Here is a 20,688-nt window from a genome sequence, read left to right on the forward strand (position 1 = left end):
GGAACACTGACTTCTTTCATTTAATGCCTGCAGACTATAAAAGAGAACCCAACCCAAAAAGTTTGGTTGATTAGTCTGTGGCATTCTGTTAAACTGTTGCTTATGGCGGTCTCTGTGAGCTTCTCAGCGACATTCAGCCAGCCAGGTATCCTGCCTGCAGTAGATGGAATGTGGCAATGGAACGCTGGCTGCGCGTGTCATAATAGGCTCTGAGCCTTTATATACCTGTGCACAGCAGCAGCCACCTTCAGTCTGCTGCTGGACAGCCAGCAGCAGCAGCAGCAGGAGAGGTATATAATCAGGAGCCCTCCTGCTAAGGGTAGACAGCTGCTTGTTTCACCCCACCCCCCGCCTTAATTGGTTCTCCTCCCTTCCATCGGTGTTGAGGCGGGTGGGAACAGCAGGGGGTGAAGGTGCTGTGTTTAAAGAGGTGGAGTTATGCAGATCTAAAACGCGTGGATTGCAGCAGCAGCAAGCCGAAAAGTGCAGGCATGTAAGGGATCTAGAGGTTGACAACATGTCTTCTTAACGGGAGTCCAGGAGCTCATCTCCACAAATGGACTTTTTAGGATCCTTGGGTGGCTCCGTAGTTTGAAACCAATTCTGGTTATCGCTTCTCGGCCTTTTGGCTAAGATCAAGTGTAGTATCTGTTCTTATCAGTTTAATATCTGATACGTCCCCTATCTGGGGACCATATATTAAATGGATTTTTAGAACAGGGAGATGGAAAAAGAGCTTGCTCTGTCCACTCCACGCATTGACCTGGTATTGCAGTATCTCCAGGAGCGGTGCACCCCTTCTTTAATGCAGTTTCTAAAATCAGAAAGAATTGAATTCAATGTTTTTTGTTCATTTTGCTTGTTTGTCGGATTTTGGGATGGACTCTTTGGCTCTGCTTTTCTTCTCCTCATTGGATTTTTCATGTTCAAAGTTGCAGAAGCCAGATTACAAGCTCATTTTGGTTCAACTTCAGCAACTGTGCATTGCATTGCCATGTAATGTGATGCAATGCTATCTTTCCAGCTCTCCCTTTTTACTTCCTTTTGGATAAACAGACATATTAGGCAAGCATTTTGGAGCTTTTGTAGAACCCTGAGGATTCGGCTGCTACAGGGGTATTGCACCTCAACCCAGAGGTGTGATATTCCACTCCCGGGCAAGGATGGAGTGTGGATCTGAGCTCGGTAGGCTGCATGCACTACACACATCCCATTTCCGAGGAGCAGACCGACGGTACTCCCACTTAGAAATGTGCAGGTACGACCGAGTCTGTTCCTGGCTGGAGTGGGAGGGGGGTGGTACATCCCAAGTAGTGTAGGGGCAGATAGGGGGAGCAGCCTGGGTAAAGTTAGGAGCTCATTGGGTGCTGGTCACCTGAGCTCACACATAGAGGGTGTATATAAGGTGGGCACCAACTAAGATCAGGGTCAGATGCAGAGAACAAGTCAGGAGCAGAGGAGAAGAAGGACCCAGAGTGAGAGAGGAGAAGAGAGAGAAAGACCCAGAGGGGGGAAACAGCAGAGAGGACCCAAGAACCCAAATTAAAGCACCGGGTGAGGAGTCGGCACAGGGTTCCGGAACCCAAGCTGGTGGGGGTAAAAACACTCCCCAGCCAGAGACCGGAGACCGTGGGCAGCCTTTGTCACGGTCACCCATCACATCCACCCTGAAGGCACACCACATGAAGGGTCAGGGAACCCAAGGCCAAGGGTGTCCCAACAGAAGGCCCGAGGGAGCTGGACCTAGGTGGATCACTGGTGGGGACGGCCAGAGAACGGGACAGAAGGAGAGCTCAGGGCCACGCTCCGGACTTGTTTGGGGGTTGGCTGGATCCAGGACCTGGTGGACGCAGCACGGCTCGGGTGGTCACTCAAAGCTGGAGTGACCAGTACAACATCTGCAGTAAGTAAACACCCTTAACTGCACAACCCGACTCTGTCTTCATTGCCGTCTGCACTGCACTACCACAACCCCCATCCTCTACACCTGTCCCCCCTGAGGCTATACCCCTGCCGTTGGGGGTTATCCCACCAAGCTGCGCACCCACCATCAGCCTCAGCGGACCCTGCTGCAGCGGCGGCCACAGTGACCGCATCACAACGGGTGGCGTAGTCGACACAAAAGAACTCTTAATAAGATCTGTAAGACTGCCACACAACACTGAGTTTGACGCCCTGGGCACGGGCCGGGTCACAGCCGCTCGGAGACTACAACCCCCCATCTGATCCGGTGCCGGGTATTCCCCTCAAAAAGGAATATGTCCCAGGGGGTGCGTCAACTTTGGCGTAGTCGGCAGGATTACGTGCCCGCAACACCCGGGTACTGCGTGCCTGAAGAAAAGTGCAAGTTTACCTCAGAAAGAAGTCTCCTGCCGGTTCCGAAGGGTCCACGCCATCGGACTCCATCACCAGTCGATTCCCGCCGATTGTCCGCCATTTCCAGCTTGTTCCCGCCATCTGCAGAGTTTCCCGCCACTGGGCGACGCTTCCCGCCAAATCCGAAGATTTCCCGCCTTGGAAGAGCAGCGGACGCCATTATGGGCGTGCCAAAGGAGGGCGAGAGGCCGCCTCCCATCGTGGGCCGGGACAGAAAATGGCGCCAAAAGTGGAAACCGCCCCCACCAACAGAGACTGTGATGCTGGAGGTGTCTGTCAGCGTGAAAGAACTACCCCTGGAGCTGACAGTCACCGAGTTGCCCCGGGACCGCCCTCGAAGTGGGAGGAGACGAAAGAAAGGAACGAGGATGGGTGCCGCCTGGAGCAGTCTGGAGCGAGCGCACCCGGAGGCAAGAAGTCTAACGAGGAGTAGCAGAGAAGCTCACCCGGAGATGTCCAGAGAGCAGAGCAGCACCGGCCCGCTGGCCAGGAGCCTGCTGGAAGAAGAGCAGAGCAGCACCGACCCGTTGGTCAGGAGCCTGCTGGACACCACGACCCCACTAGGCCTAGTGGAGGTCCTTGCACAGCTCCCCCGAGACCGGGAGTGTGCACAGACTGCCCTGGAGGGCCTCGCACGGAGGATGGCCCGGGTACAGCGCGAGATATTGGCGGAATGGAGCCGGGAGATGGCCCAGCAAGCTGAAACCAAGACGCAAGCTGAAACCAAGACCCGGAGCACGCCAGCCGAGATGAGGAAGGAGACCGCCTCTGAGGATGGCGCGGGAGGACCCAAGGCCGGAGACGGCGCCGAGGAGGGAGCCGAACGCATGGAGGCAGGTAAAGGGGACGCCTATACCCCAAGCCGAGACACCGCTTACCTGCCCCAGCTCCCCGTCGCAGAGCCCGAAAGTCCCCCTGCTGTGCCCGAAAACGCCATGTCACCGACGCAGACTAGGCCCCAACCGGAAGCCGCCGCCGCGACCCCTGTGACGTCACACGCCTCGACCCCGAGCGTGACCAAGCAGGAAGTACCACCAGCCTGGTCGCAGGGCCTAGAATTCCCGGGCGTCGCATCACCAACAGCGCCCCCTACCTCCGCGGAGCCTCCGGCCTGGTCGCAAGGCCAGGTAGCCCAGGGCGCCGCCGTCCTAACGGTGCCCTTCACCTTCCAGGTGCCCCAGGCCTGGCCGCAAGGCCTGGGCAACCCGGGCGCCACCACCACCGCGCCCGCACCCGTAAAACCAAGGGTGCCGCGTCTGGGAGAGGACTTGTTTGCCCAGCACACGTGGCCGGACGGGCAGCCTTTCATCTGGCCCCAGAAGTATTACGAACTGGAGCACCAGAGGAGGGTTGGGGCCATGTGTGCACCCCTGATTCCGGCTCCGAAGCCCGTAATAAGGATCTCGCCCCCGCTAGCGGAAGCGCAGTTTGAGTGGGACCCCAGCGGAGAAGATCTAATGGGGTTCACTCAGGAAACCAGGGCGGCTGCAGCGGAGCGTGCTGAGTGCTGCCGCCAACAGCTCGAGGCGTTTGCAAGGGAGCGGAGAGAGAGGCGGGTCCGGGAACAGCAAGCTCAAGTGAGGAGCGCGGAGCAGAAGAGCCGGACCAGGAGGGACCCCCGTGCAGCGCATTGTCCCCGCACCATCGGAACAGTGATAAAGTTCAACCAGCAGCACGGGTGGGGCTTCATTAGAGACAACAACACCCCCGGCGACGTCTTTGTCACGCGCAGAGATGTGGAGTCCCATCTGCCGGAGGGGCACAGAGGTCGTGACCTCTACATCGGAGACGAGGTCACCTTTACCCGGCACAAGTGTGCCAAAGGACCTTACGCCCTCCACGTACACCGCCTGACGGAGGAGGAGTTGCGGTGCGAGGAGGAGGAGCAAGAGGACCCGGACGGGTCTGAAGTTACCACCAGCAAAAAGCAAAGAGCGGGAGGAAGACGCCGTTGAGTGCGGCAGAGCAGTGATGTAAATAGTTACCCGACCGGGGTATAAAGAGACTGTTGCTAAATATATATAGTCCCCGTTGGGACCAGCTGAGTGAACTGTTTACCCGTTAACCCCTTCATCCCACAGGCTGAGGACTGTGAGCAGCCATTCCCTTCCCTCTACCTGGCCGAGGACTGAGAGCGGCCAACTTCCCCTGTATATAGTTGCGCTTCCTAAAGCGCCCCCTACCGGTTTTATAAGAAAACCAGTTTTTCTAAGAGACTGTCGCACTTTTCCCGGACACACGTTGCACAGTGTCCGGAGGAGGAACCTGAAACAAGAGACGACGAGAATGTTGATATGAAAAAGTTTTATTGATATATATATATATACAATGTTTTATATGATGTTTTATTATGATGGTTATGCAAAAATTGTATGTTTTGGTGTTTTGTTCTTACAGCCCGAGGACGTGCTGTGATTTACCAGGGGGGAATGTAGCACCCTGAGGATTCGGCTGCTACAGGGGTATTGCACCTCAACCCAGAGGTGTGATATTCCACTCCCGGGCAAGGATGGAGTGTGGATCTGAGCTCGGTAGGCTGCATGCACTACACACATCCCATTTCCGAGGAGCAGACCGACGGTACTCCCACTTAGAAATGTGCAGGTACGACCGAGTCTGTTCCTGGCTGGAGTGGGAGGGGGGTGGTACATCCCAAGTAGTGTAGGGGCAGATAGGGGGAGCAGCCTGGGTAAAGTTAGGAGCTCATTGGGTGCTGGTCACCTGAGCTCACACATAGAGGGTGTATATAAGGTGGGCACCAACTAAGATCAGGGTCAGATGCAGAGAACAAGTCAGGAGCAGAGGAGAAGAAGGACCCAGAGTGAGAGAGGAGAAGAGAGAGAAAGACCCAGAGGGGGGAAACAGCAGAGAGGACCCAAGAACCCAAATTAAAGCACCGGGTGAGGAGTCGGCACAGGGTACCGGAACCCAAGCTGGTGGGGGTAAAAACACTCCCCAGCCAGAGACCGGAGACCGTGGGCAGCCTTTGTCACGGTCACCCATCACATCCACCTTGAAGGCACACCACATGAAGGGTCAGGGAACCCAAGGCCAAGGGTGTCCCAACAGAAGGCCCGAGGGAGCTGGACCTAGGTGGATCACTGGTGGGGACGGCCAGAGAACGGGACAGAAGGAGAGCTCAGGGCCACGCTCCGGACTTGTTTGGGGGTTGGCTGGATCCAGGACCTGGTGGACGCAGCACGGCTCGGGTGGTCACTCAAAGCTGGAGTGACCAGTACAACATCTGCAGTAAGTAAACACCCTTAACTGCACAACCCGACTCTGTCTTCATTGCCGTCTGCACTGCACTACCACAACCCCCATCCTCTACACCTGTCCCCCCTGAGGCTATACCCCTCCCGTTGGGGGTTATCCCACCAAGCTGCGCACCCACCATCAGCCTCAGCGGACCCTGCTGCAGCGGCGGCCACAGTGACCGCATCACAACGGGTGGCGTAGTCGACACAAAAGAACTCTTAATAAGATCTGTAAGACTGCCACACAACACTGAGTTTGACGCCCTGGGCACGGGCCGGGTCACAGCCGCTCGGAGACTACAACCCCCCATCTGATCCGGTGCCGGGTATTCCCCTCAAAAAGGAATATGTCCCAGGGGGTGCGTCACTTTCACCTAAATAACTACAGGTGGTGAGATAAGCTGCACAATATAATTGACCTTTCAGTATATTGTTGCACACACACCATCTATTTAGCAAATGCCCTTGTTATCAACAGCAGCCTTTTAAACTCACCTGAGCTAACAGGTATGTGCGCTGGTTACTCTGCTGCGCTTAAAATTTCTTTTTTGGTTTGCTACAATGCCTTTTCTGAAACGTTGTCTCCTTCTGCTGGAACACTGACTTCTTTCATTTAATGCCTGCAGACTATAAAAGAGAACCCAACCCAAAAAGTTTGGTTGATTAGTCTGTGGCATTCTGTTAAACTGTTGCTTATGGCGGTCTCTGTGAGCTTCTCAGCGACATTCAGCCAGCCAGGTATCCTGCCTGCAGTAGATGGAATGTGGCAATGGAACGCTGGCTGCGCGTGTCATAATAGGCTCTGAGCCTTTATATACCTGTGCACAGCAGCAGCCACCTTCAGTCTGCTGCTGGACAGCCAGCAGCAGCAGCAGCAGGAGAGGTATGTAATCAGGAGCCCTCCTGCTAAGGGTAGACAGCTGCTCGTTCCACCCCACCCCCCGCCTTAATTGGTTCTCCTCCCTTCCAACGGTGTTGAGGCGGGTGGGAACAGCAGGGGGTGAAGGTGCTGTGTTTAAAGAGGTGGAGTTATGCAGATCTAAAACGCGTGGATTGCAGCAGCAGCAAGCCGAAAAGTGCAGGCATGTAAGGGATCTAGAGGTTGACAACATGTCTTCTTAACGGGAGTCCAGGAGCTCATCTCCACAAATGGACTTTTTAGGATCCTTGGGTGGCTCCGTAGTTTGAAACCAATTCTGGTTATCGCTTCTCGGCCTTTTGGCTCAGACCTAGTGTTTGGACAAGAGGTTCCTTGTGTACTAGCCCTCGGCCTTCCAGCATCGCCACTTCGGTGGCTTAAGCTGGATGCTGCTATAGGGGGAGAGTGAGGAGGAAACGAGAAGGCGATTCCTGAAGCGACCATGGGTGTCAAGCTTCGTTTTGCTGGGACCGGGGATCCCCGGGTCAAGAATGCTTTCCGTATCGACGTCTCTGAGGAGAAGAAGGACCATTTCTCGTTGTCATACCTGGTCAACGCCATTTTCTATGAAATCCTGAAGATCCAGAAGTCGGAGATCATCTGTTTGCAGGAGTTCAGAAGGGAGCATAGGTACGTCTTGGTGCTTTCTTCTATGGCGGCTTGCCAAAACCTTTTCAAAACTCTTCAAGTCCTTTCAGAGCACCCTCAGCTGGATGGACTTATCTTCACTGTACTCTACTCTAAGGGGGATATCCCGGTGGTAATATTCATGCACAACCCCTTTATCTCCCGGGATGATATCACTGCATTCCTGAGAAGACACTGCATTTTTGTGCAATTCTCCCATAAAATCTTAAATGGAGAAGGGCTGTGGACTGGGAAGTATAAATACTTTGTGAGGTTTGGGATAGACCCTCATGGTCCTGGAGGTATTCACTATCCTCCCCTGAACTTTACAATTGGAAGAGACTCTGGATATCTGTTTTTTCCCGAGGCGCCATTGTTCTGCAGGAGATGCAACATGTTCGGGCATATCCAGGATTTCTGCAAGCAATTGCCAAACTGTAGAAAGTGCAACAAGTACGGTCATCTGGCGAAGGATTGTTCCAACCCGGTGGTATGTGATGCCTGCGGGGAGGAAGGACATGTGATTCGGGATTGTAAGGCTAAAGTCAAGCCTAGGTCCTTCTCCGAAGTGACCAAAGGTAAGCCTACTGTCCCTGCTGTTACCCCACAGGTGACTACTGCAGAGATCAATGCTGAGACGGAGCCCCCTGAGGTTGAAGATCTGGTGGGTGAGGCCCAGAACCTGTTGGACCCTCCGGCCCCTGCTGGGCCAGGTATGGAGATCTCCGAGTTGGATGTGGACCTCCCTCATCAGTCCGAAATATGTGGTGAGGGTGACATGGATGTGTCTCTAGCTCGAACCCCTGCATTGTCCTGGGGTGCTACAGACGAAGAGGTGGCCAGGGATGGTGGCCAAGGAGACTTTACTTCTGGGAGGTCTTTTGATGATGATGATACTCCTGAACTGGCCAATAAAAAACCCAGACGAGAGTACTCACCTGCCAGCGGAGGGTGCGACAGTCCTGCAAGTGACCGCATTTACCCGCAGGATGTCTTCTCCCCTGATGCTCCTTACCTTGGCATCCCTAAGAGCATCAACACCTTTGGGGTGCTTTCCCAGTCTGATGATAATGGATGAGTATGGTGTGATCAACATTGAGTCATGTATTTCTTTTCATTAATTAATGTCTTGCCAATCTGGTTGGGATGTAGTGTGCCTAAATGTAAGGCAGATCAGATCTAAAATCAGAAGAACAACTGTTCTGGACTACCTGAAACATTTAGGTGCTGATGTTTTTTGCCTTCAGGAGTGTGGGATTCAGGATGCTCCTTGTGACAAAGACTGGCCTTACGGACAGCATATCTGGTCAGGGTCTAATCATAATAAAAATGATGGGGTGGGGATATTAGTTGGGAATAAAGAAATCTCTATTGATAGTTATATTGTGGTGGAGGTGGGCCGATGTTTAATTGCATTTTTGAGTTATAGAGGGTGGCGGGTCAGAATTATTAATTTATATTGCCCTACAGGGAAGGAAGAGCGGCTTGCTCTTCTTGAAAAATTAAGTTTTTTTCTTCCAGGGAAATCTCCCACTATTTTTGTTGGGGACGTTAATTGTGTCACAGAAGGAAAGTGTGACATAACAGGAAAGAAATTGTCCCATTTAATTTGTGATTTTTCCTTTTTAGATGCAGCAGTTGTTGTTCTTGGCATGCCACCACCGCCGACATACCATGCTGACCGTGGTGAGATTCATTCCAGAATTGATTTAATGTTATTTTCTAAAAATATGGTATGTTTGGATTTTTCTCAACAAAAGGTACCTTTTTCGGACCATGAATGTTTGAGAGGCGTGTTTTGTGCGAATGGTGACCAAGTGTATGGCGGTGGGGTATGGAAGTTGAATGCAAGGCTGTTAGAGGATGATGAGGTGATGAATGAGTTTAATGTAAAGTATGAAAGATGGAGAATGCGTAAGAAGGATTTTGTGTGTGTTCTTGACTGGTGGGACTGGGTGAAAGTGCAATTTAAAACTTTCTTCAAAAAGTGGGGCTATAGAAAAGCTGCCAGATATAGGAATAGGTTTAATGACCTTAATAGACGGATTGACTGGTTGAGAAAGTGTGTTGCAAGTGGTTTGGAGATGTCTGATCAACTTACTGAGGCTAAGAATGAATTGAAGCGTGTGTTGGATGAGAAAGGAAAGGAAATTATATATCGTACTAAAATTGAGCACCTGGAGAAAAATGAGAAGTGTACGAGGTTCTTTTTTAAAAAAATGAATGGTAGGAAGACTGATATGAATGAAGTTGTGAATGAAAGTGGAACCAACTGTATGGGTGAGGATGTGCTGAAAGAAGTGAATAGGTTTTATAGCAAGTTGTATGATGAGAAATGGATTGACTCTGGGCTTGTGTCATATGTTCTGAATGGTGTGGAGAAAAAACTTGATTCTGAGGAGCGTGATCTATTGTGTGAGGATGTAGTTCTGGATGAAGTGAAGAATGTGGTGTGGAGTGCTAAAAAGAGTAAGACTCCTGGGAAAGATGGTATACCTGTAGAGTTGTATGTGAAAGCATGGGAAGTTTTGGGAACAGATTTGACTGAGGTATGTAAGTATATGTGGGTGAATGGTAGGTTGTGTGAATCAATGAAAGAAGGAGTGGTTGTGCTTGTGTATAAAAAGGGTGAGAGGAAACGTTTGGAAAACTGGAGACCAATAACACTGCTGAATTCGGATTATAAGGTCTACAGTAAGTTACTGGCAAATCGTATGCGTGAAGTGATTGGTAGTGTTGTGGAGGAGGACCAAGTATGTGCAGTGCCTGGAAGAAGTATGAGTGATAACTTGTTATTGTTGAGAGATATGATTGGGGATTGCAAGGATAGAAAGCAGAAATGTATGACTTTAGCTATTGATTTTGAGAAGGCGTTTGACAGGGTTTCGCATGTGTTTTTGTTTAAAGTACTGGAAAGAATGGGGTTTCCTAGAGAATTTGTGAATTGTGTAAAATCATTGTATGATTGTGTGTCAAGTGAGTTCTTGGTTAATGGGTGGCTGTGTGACAAAGTGAAGATTAGGTCAGGAGTAAGGCAGGGGTGTCCTATGTCCCCCGTCTTATTTGTATGTGTAATAGAACCATTGTTATGTTTGATTAGACGGGATAAAATGATGAGAGGTTTGTTGGTGCCTGGTAGTGGTGGTAAGCATGTGAAAGTGTTAGGTTATATGGATGATGTTGTGGTTGTGAGTGAAAGTATGGCTTCTTTGCGTAGAATTAAATTGCTTTTGGATTTTTTTGTTGGTGCGTCTGGTTTTAGGGTAAATTGGAATAAATGTAGTTTTAAATGTTTTGGAGATAGTAGTATTCGTATGGATGGTGTAAAGTGTGAAGAGGGTGCAATCAAGATTTTGGGCGTATTATTTAATGATGACTTAAAAGGGAATGAAAGTTGGGAAGAGTGTGGTATGCGGGTTGAACGTAAATTGAATTTTTGGCGAATGAGAGAATTGACTCTGCGTGGTAAGGTGTTAATTATCAAAGCAGTGATTCTCCCTATCCTGCTTTATGTGGCGACTGTTTTTCCTTCTCCTTACAGGAAAATTAAGAGAATAGAGAAGTTGGTATTCACATTCCTGTGGTGTAGTAAGATGGAGAAGTTGAAGCGGGAGAGCCTTTTTAAGGCTTGTCAGCATGGTGGGCTGGCCTTTCCCAATATTGAAGTTTTTTTAGGCCTTAATTATATTAAGACTGTGGTTATTTTGCTGGGTAAAGGCAATAAAGGTGCTTTTATGGCTAATTATTCTGCTGGATGGATGTTGTATGGGTTATGCTGGAGGAAGAGAGATGCGAGTGTGCCTGTGGCCTTTAAGTGTCCTGTTTGGTATGAGGTGATTGAGAAATTTGTGAGAAAGCATGATTTGTTGAGTGTGGGAATGAATGATTTTAGAATGACCAAGAATGTGGTGAAAAGAATGAGTGCAAATGAGGTAGAGTGTAATATTGTTGGGTTGAGAGGGAATGAGGTTTCAGATGCATGGAAGAAGTTAGATACGTATGGGATGTCAAACAAACAGAAGGATGTTGTGTGGATGACTTTACATAATATTTTACCTGTGAGAGAAGTGCAGAAGAAAAGAGAGTTGATAAGAACAGATGTGTGTCCGAGAGTGGGATGTGGTGGTTGTGAGACTGTCAGGCATGTTATGTGGGATTGTGAGTACGCGTACAGTGTGTGGAAGTGTGTAGGTGGATTGTGTAAGGGTTTAGCAGGCGTGAATTTTGTGGATTGGCGTGTGGCGATGTTTGGAATTGGTGCGTGTAGTCGGTCTAAAGATAGAATTTTATGGTTGATAATGGCTTGTGTGATGGAGAGTTTGTGGGATGCAAGGAACCTTGGACTTTTCAAAAGGAAATCTTTATCAGTGAATGAATGTGTTAGACTTATTCTTTCAAGACTATACCTGATATATAAGTTGGACAGCAGAGGCGGTGGTGGCACAGATGCCGAAGGGATTTGGAAATTTAAAAAGTGGCATTACCTTATCAAATACCAGTGATTTTTTTCTTTGTGATTCCTTGAAGTTTCTGCATTTGTGTTACGTAAAGGATGTTCCCTTGTGATTATATTTCGTCTTATACTACTGCTAAATAAATAGAACCATGATGATGAGAAGTTTTAAGTAGCAAATTTTGGAGAAATTCATACTGTTTGCTAAAAAACTAAACTGAATGGTTTAAAAAAAAAAAAAAAAAAAAAAATCTGTTCTTATCAGTTTAATATCTGATACGTCCCCTATCTGGGGACCATATATTAAATGGATTTTTAGAACAGGGAGATGGAAAAAGAGCTTGCTCTGTCCACTCCACGCATTGACCTGGTATTGCAGTATCTCCAGGACCGGTGCACCCCTTCTTTAATGCAGTTTCTAAAATCAGAAAGAATTGAATTCAATGTTTTTTGTTCATTTTGCTTGTTTGTCGGATTTTGGGATGGACTCTTTGGCTCTGCTTTTCTTCTCCTCATTGGATTTTTCATGTTCAAAGTTGCAGAAGCCAGATTACAAGCTCATTTTGGTTCAACTTCAGCAAAAGTGCATTGCATTGCCATGTAATGTGATGCAATGCTATCTTTCTAGCTCTCCCTTTTTACTTCCTTTTGGATAAACAGACATATTAGGCAAGCATTTTGGAGCTTTCACCTAAATAACTACAGGTGGTGAGATAAGCTGCACAATATAATTGACCTTTCAGTATATTGTTGCACACACACCATCTATTTAGCAAATGCCCTTGTTATCAACAGCAGCCTTTTAAACTCACCTGAGCTAACAGGTATGTGCGCTGGTTACTCTGCTGCGCTTAAAATTTCTTTTTTGGTTTGCTACAATGCCTTTTCTGAAACGTTGTCTCCTTCTGCTGGAACACTGACTTCTTTCATTTAATGCCTGCAGACTATAAAAGAGAACCCAACCCAAAAAGTTTGGTTGATTAGTCTGTGGCATTCTGTTAAACTGTTGCTTATGGCGGTCTCTGTGAGCTTCTCAGCGACATTCAGCCAGCCAGGTATCCTGCCTGCAGTAGATGGAATGTGGCAATGGAACGCTGGCTGCGCGTGTCATAATAGGCTCTGAGCCTTTATATACCTGTGCACAGCAGCAGCCACCTTCAGTCTGCTGCTGGACAGCCAGCAGCAGCAGCAGCAGGAGAGGTATGTAATCAGGAGCCCTCCTGCTAAGGGTAGACAGCTGCTCGTTCCACCCCACCCCCCGCCTTAATTGGTTCTCCTCCCTTCCAACGGTGTTGAGGCGGGTGGGAACAGCAGGGGGTGAAGGTGCTGTGTTTAAAGAGGTGAAGTTATGCAGATCTAAAACGCGTGGATTGCAGCAGCAGCAAGCCGAAAAGTGCAGGCATGTAAGGGATCTAGAGGTTGACAACATGTCTTCTTAACGGGAGTCCAGGAGCTCATCTCCACAAATGGACTTTTTAGGATCCTTGGGTGGCTCCGTAGTTTGAAACCAATTCTGGTTATCGCTTCTCGGCCTTTTGGCTAAGATCAAGTGTAGTATCTGTTCTTATCAGTTTAATATCTGATACGTCCCCTATCTGGGGACCATATATTAAATGGATTTTTAGAACAGGGAGATGGAAAAAGAGCTTGCTCTGTCCACTCCACGCATTGACCTGGTATTGCAGTATCTCCAGGACCGGTGCACCCCTTCTTTAATGCAGTTTCTAAAATCAGAAAGAATTGAATTCAATGTTTTTTGTTCATTTTGCTTGTTTGTCGGATTTTGGGATGGACTCTTTGGCTCTGCTTTTCTTCTCCTCATTGGATTTTTCAAGTTCAAAGTTGCAGAAGCCAGATTACAAGCTCATTTTGGTTCAACTTCAGCAACTGTGCATTGCATTGCCATGTAATGTGATGCAATGCTATCTTTCTAGCTCTCCCTTTTTACTTCCTTTTGGATAAACAGACATATTAGGCAAGCATTTTGGAGCTTTCACCTAAATAACTACAGGTGGTGAGATAAGCTGCACAATATAATTGACCTTTCAGTATATTGTTGCACACACACCATCTATTTAGCAAATGCCCTTGTTATCAACAGCAGCCTTTTAAACTCACCTGAGCTAACAGGTATGTGCGCTGGTTACTCTGCTGCGCTTAAAATTTCTTTTTTGGTTTGCTACAATGCCTTTTCTGAAACGTTGTCTCCTTCTGCTGGAACACTGACTTCTTTCATTTAATGCCTGCAGACTATAAAAGAGAACCCAACCCAAAAAGTTTGGTTGATTAGTCTGTGGCATTCTGTTAAACTGTTGCTTATGGCGGTCTCTGTGAGCTTCTCAGCGACATTCAGCCAGCCAGGTATCCTGCCTGCAGTAGATGGAATGTGGCAATGGAACGCTGGCTGCGCGTGTCATAATAGGCTCTGAGCCTTTATATACCTGTGCACAGCAGCAGCCACCTTCAGTCTGCTGCTGGACAGCCAGCAGCAGCAGCAGCAGGAGAGGTATGTAATCAGGAGCCCTCCTGCTAAGGGTAGACAGCTGCTCGTTCCACCCCACCCCCCGCCTTAATTGGTTCTCCTCCCTTCCAACGGTGTTGAGGCGGGTGGGAACAGCAGGGGGTGAAGGTGCTGTGTTTAAAGAGGTGGAGTTATGCAGATCTAAAACGCGTGGATTGCAGCAGCAGCAAGCCGAAAAGTGCAGGCATGTAAGGGATCTAGAGGTTGACAACATGTCTTCTTAACGGGAGTCCAGGAGCTCATCTCCACAAATGGACTTTTTAGGATCCTTGGGTGGCTCCGTAGTTTGAAACCAATTCTGGTTATCGCTTCTCGGCCTTTTGGCTAAGATCAAGTGTAGTATCTTTCGAAAAGGCGGTTTTGGATGTTGGCCGCCCTAGTAGATTGATACATTATGCACACTGGGGTTTAGGCGCTTGTTAGTACGCCAGGTGGCTAATATAGTCATATGGTGGAAAGCATGGCCCCCCAGGATCGACGCCATTGGGCCGGGGAAGATCGAAAGCCCGAAGTGTGAAGTGCCCCAGGAGTGGTGACCCTGGGGTGCCTTAACTCACTGGGATTGGGAACCCCACTTGAGTTTATGGCACATTTGCTCAAGCACTTCAAATTTTCTTTCTTCGCACACACCCTTATTCCGGGCCTTCTGGCCTTAGGATGGGGAATTTTTCATTTCCCGGTCGAAGGTCCGGGCAGTTTTATACTGTGAAACCTTCACTATTTATTTAATTTCTTTGTCACTGTGTGTCCACTTATTCACGTGTGTCACGTCCTACTAGGATTTTGTCGGGATGCGGTTCCCTTACGGGTTCCTCTCTTGGCAGGTCTAGGGGGGGAGTGTGTGGCCATCAGGTTCCGCTCCCCCCTGAACCCCCCTGGCTCTCCTCTTTCGGGAGGAGAGCGTTGTTGGCTCCCCTCTTCCGGGAGGGGAGCACAGTCTTTGGCTCCCAGTGCCTTGCTCGGGTGAGAACTCGGGCAGGTGCTGGGGGTAAGATTGGGTCGCCTCTGGCTTCGGCTGGAGGTGGCTTTTTGTCCCTGTTCCTCGCTGTGGCCTTTTGGCTCGGAGGGACGGGGAATGGTTTGGGGGACCCTTCTCCTTTTGGAGAGGGTTTCAAGAAGACCAGCATCCTAGTGCACTTTTTTTGTGGCACTTGTCACTTTTTTAAGCGCACTCGGGTTTTGTACACGATTTCGGGCTTTCAAAAAAAAAAAAAAAAAAATCTGTTCTTATCAGTTTAATATCTGATACGTCCCCTATCTGGGGACCATATATTAAATGGATTTTTAGAACAGGGAGATGGAAAAAGAGCTTGCTCTGTCCACTCCACGCATTGACCTGGTATTGCAGTATCTCCAGGACCGGTGCACCCCTTCTTTAATGCAGTTTCTAAAATCAGAAAGAATTGAATTCAATGTTTTTTGTTCATTTTGCTTGTTTGTCGGATTTTGGGATGGACTCTTTGGCTCTGCTTTTCTTCTCCTCATTGGATTTTTCATGTTCAAAGTTGCAGAAGCCAGATTACAAGCTCATTTTGGTTCAACTTCAGCAACTGTGCATTGCATTGCCATGTAATGTGATGCAATGCTATCTTTCTAGCTCTCCCTTTTTACTTCCTTTTGGATAAACAGACATATTAGGCAAGCATTTTGGAGCTTTCACCTAAATAACTACAGGTGGTGAGATAAGCTGCACAATATAATTGACCTTTCAGTATATTGTTGCACACACAACATCTATTTAGCAAATGCCCTTGTTATCAACAGCAGCCTTTTAAACTCACCTGAGCTAACAGGTATGTGCGCTGGTTACTCTGCTGCGCTTAAAATTTCTTTTTTGGTTTGCTACAATGCCTTTTCTGAAACGTTGTCTCCTTCTGCTGGAACACTGACTTCTTTCATTTAATGCCTGCAGACTATAAAAGAGAACCCAACCCAAAAAGTTTGGTTGATTAGTCTGTGGCATTCTGTTAAACTGTTGCTTATGGCGGTCTCTGTGAGCTTCTCAGCGACATTCAGCCAGCCAGGTATCCTGCCTGCAGTAGATGGAATGTGGCAATGGAACGCTGGCTGCGCGTGTCATAATAGGCTCTGAGCCTTTATATACCTGTGCACAGCAGCAGCCACCTTCAGTCTGCTGCTGGACAGCCAGCAGCAGCAGCAGCAGGAGAGGTATGTAATCAGGAGCCCTCCTGCTAAGGGTAGACAGCTGCTCGTTCCACCCCACCCCCCGCCTTAATTGGTTCTCCTCCCTTCCAACGGTGTTGAGGCGGGTGGGAACAGCAGGGGGTGAAGGTGCTGTGTTTAAAGAGGTGGAGTTATGCAGATCTAAAACGCGTGGATTGCAGCAGCAGCAAGCCGAAAAGTGCAGGCATGTAAGGGATCTAGAGGTTGACAACATGTCTTCTTAACGGGAGTCCAGGAGCTCATCTCCACAAATGGACTTTTTAGGATCCTTGGGTGGCTCCGTAGTTTGAAACCAATTCTGGTTATCGCTTCTCGGCCTTTTGGCTAAGATCAAGTGTAGTATCTGTTCTTATCAGTTTAATATCTGATACGTCCCCTATCTGGGGACCATATATTAAATGGATTTTTAGAACAGGGAGATGGAAAAAGAGCTTGCTCTGTCCACTCCACGCATTGACCTGGTATTGCAGTATCTCCAGGACCGGTGCACCCCTTCTTTAATGCAGTTTCTAAAATCAGAAAGAATTGAATTCAATGTTTTTTGTTCATTTTGCTTGTTTGTCGGATTTTGGGATGGACTCTTTGGCTCTGCTTTTCTTCTCCTCATTGGATTTTTCATGTTCAAAGTTGCAGAAGCCAGATTACAAGCTCATTTTGGTTCAACTTCAGCAAAAGTGCATTGCATTGCCATGTAATGTGATGCAATGCTATCTTTCTAGCTCTCCCTTTTTACTTCCTTTTGGATAAACAGACATATTAGGCAAGCATTTTGGAGCTTTCACCTAAATAACTACAGGTGGTGAGATAAGCTGCACAATATAATTGACCTTTCAGTATATTGTTGCACACACACCATCTATTTAGCAAATGCCCTTGTTATCAACAGCAGCCTTTTAAACTCACCTGAGCTAACAGGTATGTGCGCTGGTTACTCTGCTGCGCTTAAAATTTCTTTTTTGGTTTGCTACAATGCCTTTTCTGAAACGTTGTCTCCTTCTGCTGGAACACTGACTTCTTTCATTTAATGCCTGCAGACTATAAAAGAGAACCCAACCCAAAAAGTTTGGTTGATTAGTCTGTGGCATTCTGTTAAACTGTTGCTTATGGCGGTCTCTGTGAGCTTCTCAGCGACATTCAGCCAGCCAGGTATCCTGCCTGCAGTAGATGGAATGTGGCAATGGAACGCTGGCTGCGCGTGTCATAATAGGCTCTGAGCCTTTATATACCTGTGCACAGCAGCAGCCACCTTCAGTCTGCTGCTGGACAGCCAGCAGCAGCAGCAGCAGGAGAGGTATGTAATCAGGAGCCCTCCTGCTAAGGGTAGACAGCTGCTCGTTCCACCCCACCCCCCGCCTTAATTGGTTCTCCTCCCTTCCAACGGTGTTGAGGTGGGTGGGAACAGCAGGGGGTGAAGGTGCTGTGTTTAAAGAGGTGGAGTTATGCAGATCTAAAACGCGTGGATTGCAGCAGCAGCAAGCCGAAAAGTGCAGGCATGTAAGGGATCTAGAGGTTGACAACATGTCTTCTTAACGGGAGTCCAGGAGCTCATCTCCACAAATGGACTTTTTAGGATCCTTGGGTGGCTCCGTAGTTTGAAACCAATTCTGGTTATCGCTTCTCGGCCTTTTGGCTAAGATCAAGTGTAGTATCTGTTCTTATCAGTTTAATATCTGATACGTCCCCTATCTGGGGACCATATATTAAATGGATTTTTAGAACAGGGAGATGGAAAAAGAGCTTGCTCTGTCCACTCCACGCATTGACCTGGTATTGCAGTATCTCCAGGACCGGTGCACCCCTTCTTTAATGCAGTTTCTAAAATCAGAAAGAATTGAATTCAATGTTTTTTGTTCATTTTGCTTGTTTGTCGGATTTTGGGATGGACTCTTTGGCTCTGCTTTTCTTCTCCTCATTGGATTTTTCATGTTCAAAGTTGCAGAAGCCAGATTACAAGCTCATTTTGGTTCAACTTCAGCAACTGTGCATTGCATTGCCATGTAATGTGATGCAATGCTATCTTTCTAGCTCTCCCTTTTTACTTCCTTTTGGATAAACAGACATATTAGGCAAGCATTTTGGAGCTTTCACCTAAATAACTACAGGTGGTGAGATAAGCTGCACAATATAATTGACCTTTCAGTATATTGTTGCACACACACCATCTATTTAGCAAATGCCCTTGTTATCAACAGCAGCCTTTTAAACTCACCTGAGCTAACAGGTATGTGCGCTGGTTACTCTGCTGCGCTTAAAATTTCTTTTTTGGTTTGCTACAATGCCTTTTCTGAAACGTTGTCTCCTTCTGCTGGAACACTGACTTCTTTCATTTAATGCCTGCAGACTATAAAAGAGAACCCAACCCAAAAAGTTTGGTTGATTAGTCTGTGGCATTCTGTTAAACTGTTGCTTATGGCGGTCTCTGTGAGCTTCTCAGCGACATTCAGCCAGCCAGGTATCCTGCCTGCAGTAGATGGAATGTGGCAATGGAACGCTGGCTGCGCGTGTCATAATAGGCTCTGAGCCTTTATATACCTGTGCACAGCAGCAGCCACCTTCAGTCTGCTGCTGGACAGCCAGCAGCAGCAGCAGCAGGAGAGGTATGTAATCAGGAGCCCTCCTGCTAAGGGTAGACAGCTGCTCGTTCCACCCCACCCCCCGCCTTAATTGGTTCTCCTCCCTTCCAACGGTGTTGAGGCGGGTGGGAACAGCAGGGGGTGAAGGTGCTGTGTTTAAAGAGGTGGAGTTATGCAGATCTAAAACGCGTGGATTGCAGCAGCAGCAAGCCGAAAAGTGCAGGCATGTAAGGGATCTAGAGGTTGACAACATGTCTTCTTAACGGGAGTCCAGGAGCTCATCTCCACAAATGGACTTTTTAGGATCCTTGGGTGGCTCCGTAGTTTGAAACCAATTCTGGTTATCGCTTCTCGGCCTTTTGGCTAAGATCAAGTGTAGTATCTTTCGAAAAGGCGGTTTTGGATGTTGGCCGCCCTAGTAGATTGATACATTATGCACACTGGGGTTTAGGCGCTTGTTAGTACGCCAGGTGGCTAATATAGTCATATGGTGGAAAGCATGGCCCCCCAGGATCGACGCCATTGGGCCGGGGAAGATCGAAAGCCCGAAGTGTGAAGTGCCCCAGGAGTGGTGACCCTGGGGTGCCTTAACTCACTGGGATTGGGAACCCCACTTGAGTTTATGGCACATTTGCACAAGCACTTCAAATTTTCTTTCTTCGCACACACCCTTATTCCGGGCCTTCTGGCCTTAGGATGGGGAATTTTTCAATTCCCGGTCGAAGGTCCGGGCAGTATTATACTGTGAAACATTCACTATTTATTTAATTTCTTTGTCACTGTGTGTCCACTTATTCACGTGTGTCACGTCCTACTAGGATTTTGTCGGGATGCGGTTCCCTTACGGGTTCCTCTCTTGGCAGGTCTAGGGGGGGAGTGTGTGGCCATCAGGTTCCGCTCCCCCCTGAACCCCCCTGGCTCTCCTCTTTCGGGAGGAGAGCGTTGTTGGCTCCCCTCTTCCGGGAGGGGAGCACAGTCTTTGGCTCCCAGTGCCTTGCTCGGGTGAGAACTCGGGCAGGTGCTGGGGGTAAGATTGGGTCGCCTCTGGCTTCGGCTGGAGGTGGCTTTTTGTCCCTGTTCCTCGCTGTGGCCTTTTGGCTCGGAGGGACGGGGAATGGTTTGGGGGACCCTTCTCCTTTTGGAGAGGGTTTCAAGAAGACCAGCATCCTAGTGCACTTTTTTTGTGGCACTTGTCACTTTTTTAAGCGCACTCGGGTTTTGTACACGATTTCGGGCTTTCAAAAAAAAAAAAAAAAAAATCTGTTCTTATCAGTTTAATATCTGATACGTCCCCTATCTGGGGACCATATATTAAATGGATTTTTAGAACAGGGAGATGGAAAAAGAGCTTGCTCTGTCCACTCCACGCATTGACCTGGTATTGCAGTATCTCCAGGACCGGTGCACCCCTTCTTTAATGCAGTTTCTAAAATCAGAAAGAATTGAATTCAATGTTTTTTGTTCATTTTGCTTGTTTGTCGGATATTGGGATGGACTCTTTGGCTCTGCTTTTCTTCTCCTCATTGGATTTTTCATGTTCAAAGTTGCAGAAGCCAGATTACAAGCTCATTTTGGTTCAACTTCAGCAACTGTGCATTGCATTGCCATGTAATGTGATGCAATGCTATCTTTCTAGCTCTCCCTTTTTACTTCCTTTTGGATAAACAGACATATTAGGCAAGCATTTTGGAGCTTTCACCTAAATAACTACAGGTGGTGAGATAAGCTGCACAATATAATTGACCTTTCAGTATATTGTTGCACACACACCATCTATT

The 20,688-nt window shown here is 48.2% G+C and overlaps 6 non-coding genes and 3 pseudogenes across 6 annotated transcripts; all 9 read left to right on the forward strand.

The window, feature by feature from the left end:
* Positions 1-609: 609 nt before the first annotated feature.
* Positions 610-800, forward strand: LOC141246165 (U2 spliceosomal RNA). Its single transcript, XR_012309787.1, has one exon. It is a non-coding gene; the product is annotated as a U2 spliceosomal RNA (small nuclear RNA).
* Positions 801-11,826: 11,026 nt separating this feature from the next.
* On the forward strand, positions 11,827-12,036 carry LOC141246223 (U2 spliceosomal RNA; annotated as a pseudogene).
* A 1,115-nt stretch (positions 12,037-13,151) lies between these two features.
* On the forward strand, positions 13,152-13,342 carry LOC141246174 (U2 spliceosomal RNA). Its single transcript, XR_012309791.1, has one exon. It is a non-coding gene; the product is annotated as a U2 spliceosomal RNA (small nuclear RNA).
* Positions 13,343-14,457: 1,115 nt separating this feature from the next.
* On the forward strand, positions 14,458-14,549 carry LOC141246170 (U2 spliceosomal RNA; annotated as a pseudogene).
* A 787-nt stretch (positions 14,550-15,336) lies between these two features.
* On the forward strand, positions 15,337-15,526 carry LOC141246220 (U2 spliceosomal RNA). Its single transcript, XR_012309834.1, has one exon. It is a non-coding gene; the product is annotated as a U2 spliceosomal RNA (small nuclear RNA).
* A 1,115-nt stretch (positions 15,527-16,641) lies between these two features.
* LOC141246175 (U2 spliceosomal RNA) lies at positions 16,642-16,832 on the forward strand. Its single transcript, XR_012309792.1, has one exon. It is a non-coding gene; the product is annotated as a U2 spliceosomal RNA (small nuclear RNA).
* A 1,115-nt stretch (positions 16,833-17,947) lies between these two features.
* LOC141246176 (U2 spliceosomal RNA) lies at positions 17,948-18,138 on the forward strand. Its single transcript, XR_012309793.1, has one exon. It is a non-coding gene; the product is annotated as a U2 spliceosomal RNA (small nuclear RNA).
* Positions 18,139-19,253: 1,115 nt separating this feature from the next.
* On the forward strand, positions 19,254-19,345 carry LOC141246171 (U2 spliceosomal RNA; annotated as a pseudogene).
* A 787-nt stretch (positions 19,346-20,132) lies between these two features.
* On the forward strand, positions 20,133-20,322 carry LOC141246221 (U2 spliceosomal RNA). The gene has a single exon (XR_012309835.1). It is a non-coding gene; the product is annotated as a U2 spliceosomal RNA (small nuclear RNA).
* Positions 20,323-20,688: the final 366 nt, after the last annotated feature.

Source organism: Phyllobates terribilis, unplaced genomic scaffold (assembly GCF_046119375.1).
Source record: "Phyllobates terribilis strain yellow unplaced genomic scaffold, ASM4611937v1 Scaffold_2348__1_contigs__length_138815, whole genome shotgun sequence".
Lineage (NCBI taxonomy): Eukaryota > Metazoa > Chordata > Amphibia > Anura > Dendrobatidae > Phyllobates > Phyllobates terribilis.